The following is a 9,554-nucleotide window of genomic DNA, read 5'->3' as shown; positions in this document are numbered from 1 at the left end:
TGAGAATTTAGTCAGTTGACATTTTATATTTTTTGAGCTCACTGAAGATTGCAACAATGGGGGGTAGAGAGGATAAGAGTAGGAGCTCTACTACATTCATTTTGTCACTAGTTTAGCTAAATGCTAAGTAGGTTCTTTTCTTCATCCCCTTTACAGTGTGGCAGAAATAAGTTAGTCAAGCTGCAATTAATTTGAGTGAACTGTAAAAAAAAAACACACACTCACTAGAATACTCGAATGTGATGTTATCGATCATAATTAGCTAATTAACACAGTAAATTTTAACATAACGAAACTTTATAACTAATTATTTTTAAGGCGATATCCATTTATTTACCTTTATTTTTAACCACAAATGTTTATAAAATTACTATTGATTTATTTTAAGAAAGTCTTTTTAAAATTTCATCTCAATCATCTGAATAATATATTAGGCCTATTTTATTTTTGGAAGACAAAATAAATTCAGATTTTTAATAGGGGATATAACTTTACAAAAGCTGTGGAATAAAGTGATTTAATTGTTATTTCCCTATGACCATTATGGAGCAAGTTTGTCGATTGGTTATTTTTTAAATATCTTTAAAATTATAAAAAGCTAATTTATTTATTTAAATAAACTTTTATTTCTGATCAATATGTATATCACTAAATATATAAATATATATATATCCTTAACTAAAATAATTCAACTGTCTGTCTTTCCAGTCAATCTTCAAAAGAAAGCTGCTTAACTCTTTTAAAGCCAGTGAATAAAATATTTTAACAGTTATTTCCCTTTCAATCTCAAATGCAATTTTTTTTTTTTAAATTGAGAAGTTGCACAAAGGGATTCTATTTTTAAATTTGTTTTTGAAAGGTATATCGAATCAGGGGCGTAAGGGGAGGAGGGGTGCGGACCTAAAAAAAAAACTAAAAAAGAAAGTCATTTTTAAAATTTCATCTCAATCATCTGACGAGTTTTATTTTTGGAAGAGAAAAACAATTCAGATGTTTAAGAGTGGACATAACTTTACAAAGATGGAGAAAGTTTGTCGATTGGTTATTTTTTAAATATCTTTAAAAAGCTAATTTATTTATTAAATAAGCTTTTTTTAAATATGTATGTATATACCTATATATATATATAATATAACTAAAATTATTCAGCTGTCTGTCTTTCCAGTCAATCTTCGGAAGAAAGCGGCTTAACTCTTTTAAAACTAGTGAATAAAATATTTTAACAGTTATTTCCCTTTAATTGCAAATGTAATATATTTTTTTTTTCAATCGATAAGTTACCACAAATGTTTTTATCGTTGGGCGAAGTAAAACCTGCTAAAATTATATTTTAAGGTAGCTCAAAGAAAGATATATCGAATGACTATTTATTTTTGATTTACTTATTTTTAAATTAGACAACTTAAATCAAATAATAGAATTATATAAAATCATGATTGTTTAAATCATGCCAAATAACAGTTGTTTATTGTTATTAGAGAATAAAGATATGGGGGCGTTATTGATCACACTCACCCCGAATCTCAATCTCAACCTTCAGAAACAAACTCTTGCTCATATTCATTTTACCCTCACCCTATCCCTCACCCTCACCATTACACTAACATTACCACTCTCACTTACACTTACATAAACATTACAAATACCAATACCACGCCAACAAGAAAACTAACACTGGCAAACACTAACATTAACACACTTTCCTCCAACAACTCAGTGCTCCCTAATACTTCACTTTGTACTTTAACATTTTGCATACACGTCACTCTTCAAAACTTTGAGAAAATACATTCTTACCAACCATCCATATGTGGTCTTTTTGTACGATTTAGTTTACCTAATCAACTTTTTGACAATAGTCTTTGCCCAAGTGAATTGATTTATGTAAGAGCACGATGACAAATTGTAACAATCTTTGGCCACTTTGACCTATCGTAGCTTAAATGACCAGGATTTGACCCTAGTTTACCACAGTTTTGACCCCGGTGAGTTGTTTTAATTCATGACATGAAACCGACAACAACAAGCTTGGAACGCGGTGACCTATCTCGGCTTAACTGAATAGGATTGGACCCAAGTTCACCACAGTCTTGACCCAAATGAGTAGTTTTGAATAAATGACCGTGAAACCAACGACAACAATCTTGGACCGCTGTGACCTTTCTCGGATTCAATAAATAAGATTTGAACCAAGTTCTCCGCAGTCTTGAACTCGATGAGTAGTTTTCAAAACCTGACATCAAACCAACAACATTACTTGACCTTGCATTAAGTGCACGTAAACCTATTGGAAATAAGGGAAAATAACTTTTAATCCGTTCATGTTGGGTTAAAACGAAAAAAAACAAATTAAAATTAATCTGGCATCCATATGCAAATTGCTAATAAGCGGATTAGAGGGATTAATACATCAAAACAAAACACTAACACTAGAACTTACAGTAACACTAAAGCTATGACTAACACCAACACTAACACTCACACTAGCATTCACATTCAAACTCACACTCACACTCAAACTCAAACTAAACTTTACACTCATATTTAAAAATTACACTCACACTCAAACACATTAAAACTAACACTAGCACTAACACCTACTCTTACGCTGAAACTTACGACCATACTCACACTCACACCAACACTACCATGCTCACACTAACATCCACTTTCACATTCGCATTTACATTCGCACGCGAACACTAACATTCAAACTCATTCATTACCCACACCATATCCTTCATACACAACCACTTACACTCAAAATAGTATTTAAAAAAATAACACTTCACACTCTCACTTACACTACCATTTTCACTCACACTGAAAAACTCACACTAACATTGAAATTGACACTAACACTAAAACTGGCATCGACACCGACCTTGACACTGACACTGACACTGACACTCACATGCTCAGACTCACACTCACATTTTTATTAACATTATAAATGCCATTATAATGCTCTTACTAACGCTTACATAAACACTAACACACTGGCACTCTTACTCGCACTCAGACTCGCACTGAAACTAAAACTAACACGATAACAAACATTTACGCTAACACTATCATTTGATACAATTCGTGCCAAGTTTTCCTTCCACACTCTTCCCTCACTCAGTCACACCTTTTATTTAGCCAGCTCACACTTGACTATACCACCTCTCCACACTTTCCTTCAACAGGTGTCACCTCAGTGCTCCCCTCATCTCGTACTTCCACAGTTTGACTAATCACCATTGCACACTCTCCAAAACCTCAAATTTGGCCCTTCCACACCCTTCAAACTTTGATTAAACTTTGAGAAAATACATTCTTAACAACCAGCCATATGTTCTCTTTTGGTACGGTTTATTCCAAGTGAAATTGTATTATGTAAGAACACGATGACAAATTGTAACAATCTTCGGCCACTTTGACCTATCGTAGCTTAAATGGCCAGGATTTGACCCCAGTTTACCACAGTTTTGACCCCGGTGAGTTGTTTTAATACATGACATGAAACCAACAACAATCTCGGACCACGGTGACCTGTCTTGGCTTAAATGAATAGGATTTGACCCATGTTAACCACAGTCTTGACCCAGATGAGTAGTTTTCAAAACAAACAACAACAATCTCGGACCACGGTGACCTGTCTTGGCTTAGATGAATATGATTTGACCCAAGTTAACCACAGTCTTGACCCAGATGAGTAGTTTTCAAAACAAACAACAACAATCTCGGACCACGGTGACCTGTCTTGGCTTAGATGAATATGATTTGACCCAAGTTCTCCACACTCTTGACATGACATGAAAACAGCCATCTCGGAGCGCCGTGAACTTTCTAGGATTAAATACATACGTTTAGACCCAAGTTTTCGCAGTTTTGACCTCGATGAGTAGTTTTTAAAACCTGACATAAAACCAAAAGCATAACTTGACCTTGTATTGCTTTAGCTTAAACACTAAACGAAAAACGTTCACTAGCACTTACACTTACGCTTACTCTCAAACTCAAACTAACGAACTCAAACCTACATTTTCACTCACACTTATACTCGGGGGCGTCGCGAGGCGGGGGCGGGGGGTGCGGACCAAAACACAAAATTTCAAGATTTATAGAATAATTTTTTTTTACCAGTTCAATAAATGGTTTATTAGAGTTAAAAAGTATTGTAAATACAACTCTACGATCCCAACAAGGGAGGGGGGATGTAACACCATGACGTAAACATGCAAATTATAGAAAAAACAATGCTACACCCAGCTGTATTTACAACCGACTATAGATAAACATCATTAGTGTTAAATGTATTTAATGTGAATACTTCAAAGCTTTTACCGATAGGAAAGGGGGGGGGTGACACCAACTGCAAAATTTACAGATAAATTTAAGGGGGGGGGGAGGGGGTCGACACCATCAAGTGCCCCACCGGGTGGCGCCCGACCTAGCGACGCCACTGCTTACATTCATCCTCACACGAACACCAACACTAACATACACTCATACCCAGACAAACATCGGGCAACCTGTTTAAATTTAGTTAATGATAACACATTATATGACAGCCCTAGAGCATAATAGCACATTATACAACATTCCTAACATAGGAATTATATGACACGAGCCGGCCCGCGGCATAACATACGCCGCTATTTAGTTGTTTCTAATTTTCAATAATTCATAATTTGTGAATTCGACAGTACCAACGCTGACACTGAAAATATTTCTTTAAAACACTATAAGTAGCTCGTTAAGGACCATAACCCCCCCCCCCCTTCCTTCCCCCCCCCCCTCCCCCCCCCCCCTACGTTTAAAATCGTTGGCTCTGCTTGTAAACATTTAGAGTGAACACAGCTCACTAAAACCATGTAGGGGTGGGAGGTAGGGAGAAGAAGAGAATTATATATATAGATTATATGACGGCCTTAACACATGTTTAGATATTATATAAGTCTTTAAACATGTTACACATTATATAGCCATATTTAAGTCCTGTCATCCCTTTTCATTACAATGATTTGACCTGCCACCAGTGGCGTAGCGAGGTCGGGTGTCACCCGGTGCGGGCCTTAATGGTGTCACCACCCAGAGGCGTAGCGACTCTTCCCGGGGACAAACTTTCAAATTTTCGATTTTCACCCCCCCCTCAAACTTTCGATTTGCACCCCCCCCCCTTTAAACTTTCAACTTGCTATTTTTTGCCTTGGTGTCACCCCCCTAAATGGTGTCACCCGGTGCGGTCCGCACCCCCCTCGCTACGCCTCTGCCTGCCACCCCCTTATTTTGTAATGGTTTGTTCACCGCTGTCGATGTTTTATCCTATTCAACCTGTAATAAGTCATGTACAGCCCCAGAACATGTCATAAGACCATTTACAACAATATATACAGCCCTGTATTACATTACATACAGCCCTGTACCACATCATAAAGCCCTGTACTACATCATATACAGCCCTGTACCACATGCAACCTTATACCACATCATACAGCCCTGTACCACATCATATACAGCCATGTGAAACATAATATACAGACATGTATCACATCATTTACAGCCCTGCACCACATCATATACGGTCCTGTACCACATTAGATACAGCTCTGTATAACATTATACATCACTGTACCACATCATATACAGCTCTGTACCACGCACAACCCTGTACCACATCATACATCCCTGTACCACATCATCTCGTATCACATCATATATAGCCCTGTACCACATCATCTCGTATCACATCATATACAGCCCTGTACCACATCATATACAACCCTGTACCCACATCACATACAGCCCTGTATCCGACATGTATGGCCCTATCAGTGACACGACCTACAGATTATATTTATGCACCACATCATCATATTCATTGTACCACATCACCATATGTGTTGTACCACATCACCATATGTGTTGTACCACATCATCATGTGACCTCAAGCACAGTTCTTTCACTAATACTTGAGCTTCAAATGACCTTGTCGCCACAACTTTAACTTGTCACTGTGCCAGGACTATTGGGTCAGTCTGACATTTGACCTGAGATGTCACTTAATTAAACCCCAATTTCGGACACGCACTGAGTTTTCACTATTACGCAATTAGGTAGATAATTCTGGGGTGAACGTTTGAACTTAACTCAACTATCGGGGATTTGAATGATGACCGTAAGTTACGTAACCAGGCTATGACAGGTGAAGGTGTTACGTAACATCTTAGTCTGTGATGAGTTTGTGAGTTGTGTTTCTAATACAGCCATATGTTGGAGATTTGAATGATGTAATATGACCACAAGTTACATAATCGGGTTATGACAGTCAAACCAATTACGTAACAGCTTACTTTGTGAGTTGTGTTTCTAATACAGCCATATTTTAGACCTGTCATCCCTTTTCATGACAATGGTTTGACCTGCTTTGTCTACTCTTCAAATAAACTTCCTACCATTGTCCGATAATAGACTCTTCCAAAACTCGTTGCCCCAAGCCACAACAACACGACCTTGAAATGGATCATTATTCTGACGTCACAAGATTCTAAGGTGACCTGTGCCTACACTCACAACTTAAGATACTCCGTTGTCTTCCACTTGTTTGTTTGGAATTGTTCAATACGTCAACAACCGTATAGAATTGTGTCGGATGATCCTCAATTCACGCTGATCAACACACGTGCACCTGTTATAGAAAGTTGTTGTGTGACAGAGCTGAAACGTGACAGAGTTGTAACGTGACATAGTTGTAACGTGACATAGTTGTAATGAGACCAATATTGAAAGCCTCTAATTATGTTATAACTTTACAGTACATCATGGATGGCCCTTGAACATTCCATGTAAAGTTTTGTAAACACTGCTCAATAGCTCTGAACCACATCAGTCCTTTACCACATCCACACCCGTACTTTACCACACCATTTTAAGAATTACAACATCATTACCTAATTAGCAACTCTGAACCACATCACATACTGTTACATACCACACAACATCCGAATGGTAACACATCATTATAAGAATCGTACCACATCTACTAAGAATTGCACTTCAACATACGTATTGACCACAACATCATCATAAGACCAGCTTCACTCATGCACATTTCTACCACTGGAACCTGACCTCCAGATGACCTTGTCGCCACAAATTTAACTTGTCTCTGTACCTGGACTATTGGGTCAATCTGACATTTGACCTGAGATGTCACTGAATTACCTCGAATTCGGACACGCACTGAAATTTCACTATTACGCAACTAGGTAGAGGATTCTGGGGTTAACGTTTAAACTTAACTCAACCATCGGGGATTTGAATGATGTAATATGACAGCAAGCTACGTAACCAGGCTATGACAGGCGAAAGTGTTATGTAACAGATTAGGTTGTGATGTGTTTGTGAGTTGTGTTTCTAATACAGCCATATGTTGGGGATTTGAATGATGTAATATGACCACAAGTTACATAATCGGGTTATGACAGGCGAAAGTGTTACGTAACAGATTAGGTTGTGATGTGTTTGTGAGTTGTGTTTCTGATACAGCCATATTTTAGCCCTGTCATCCCTTTTCATGACAATGGTTTGACCTGTTCTGTCCACACTTCAAATAATCTTTCTACCTTCCACCGATAATAGACTCTTCCCAAAATAGTTGCCTCAAGTCCCATCAACACGAGTTTGATATGGAGCATTAATCATAAGCATCGTATCATTTTATTATTGTAAGCCCTTAATTACATCATCAAAAACAGTATACCACGCCACCATTAGAATCGTACCACATTATTATAAACATTGTACAACATCATAATTATTGTACAACGTTATCATAAGAATTGTAACACATAATCATCAGAATCTGTGCCACATCATCACCAACAATTGTAAACATCATCACCAACATTGTATCGCATCAACTTAAGAATTGCACCTCATCATCATAAGCATCATCATATTGAATCACAACCACATCAGCCATATACCACATCATCATAAGAAATGTATCACATCATTGTAAGCCTCAAAATACCATCGGGTACCACATCATCCTAAGACCAGCTTCACTCGTCTATATTTTACCACTGGAACCTGACCTACAGATTACCTTGTCTTCATAACTTCAACGTGTCACTGTTCCCAGATTATTGGGTCAATTTGACAAATGACCTGAGATGTCACTGAATTTATCCTCGATTTTGGACACGCACTGAGTTTTCACTATTACATATTGCACCATATCATCATAAGAACGGAACCACATTATCATAATCATGGAATCACAACCACATCAGCTTAATACCACATCATCAGTACCCGATTATAATAGTTTCAATCACAACCATATCAGCAATATACCACACCATAAAAGACATTATATGACAGCCCTAACGACAGCCTAAACACATGTTTACAGATTATATGAAACCTCTAACACATGTTAACACATTTTATGAATGTATTATCACATATTAAACCACGCTATGACTGTCTTAACAATTTCAATTTTTTTGCACTCGATTTGACATGTAAACATTACATGACAGCCGAAACACATGTTAACAGTATATGACCGTCGTAGTCGTAACACGTAACAGTACATTAAATGACAGCACTAACAGATGTTAATACATCATTTGACAGTGTTAATAGATGTTAACACAGTATATGACAGTCCTAACATATGTTAACACATCATATGACAGTCCTAACACATGTCGACATATTATATGACAGCTCTAACACAGTCATGTTAACACATTACATGACAGCCGTAACATATGTTAACACAGTATATGACAGTCGTAATACGCAATAGTATATTATAAGAAAGCACTAACACATGTTGACACATTATATGATGTGCTAAGTTTATTTATATTTGTTACTATTTAAGATCTATAGCCGTTTGAATATGTTTACTATGTGTGCAATTGATGTAATATTATTTATCTCATTTATTGTGCATTTTAGAATAAATATTTTGCTACAGTTCAATTAATTTTATATTTAACACAATGCATACACAATAAACAAAAAGTTCAAATGTTGATGTGTCCGAGATAATAACTTATCATATTTAAATATTTTAAGCTTGAACGAAACGGAATAGCAGAGGTGACTACATATCGGCTTGTATTTCTAACTGCTACAGGTTCGAATCCTAAGTGGGTAAAATGGTAATAGGATAATGATGGTGAGAAGCAATTTAGTACATGGGTTGCAGTAGTTAAGTGAGGGGTCAGATAAGTGCATGATGTGTGGAAGCAGTTACGTGCAGGGGTGTTGCAGGAGTTACGTGCAAAAATAATGTCTGCTATCAGAATTAAATATGGTTTTAAACACAAATTAATGTTAAAACATCCAGTATAAAGAAAGTTAATGAAAGCGAAGTTGGTGTAAAAGCGCGCTTTTCATCTAATAGATCGAACACTCTGAATAATAGCCTACAGTAAAAAAATTCTCTTGACTAAATTATTTGTCTTGCATTTTAGATCTTTACATTTTTAAATTAACTACTGATTTTTGTGTTATTTAAAGAATCCTAAGTGGAAAGATGGTA

This window comes from Physella acuta, unplaced genomic scaffold (assembly GCF_028476545.2).
Source record: "Physella acuta isolate Inbredline_101_S28 unplaced genomic scaffold, ASM2847654v3 ptg001865l, whole genome shotgun sequence".
NCBI classification, from domain to species: Eukaryota; Metazoa; Mollusca; class Gastropoda; family Physidae; genus Physella; species Physella acuta.
This window is presented reverse-complemented; position numbering follows the sequence as displayed.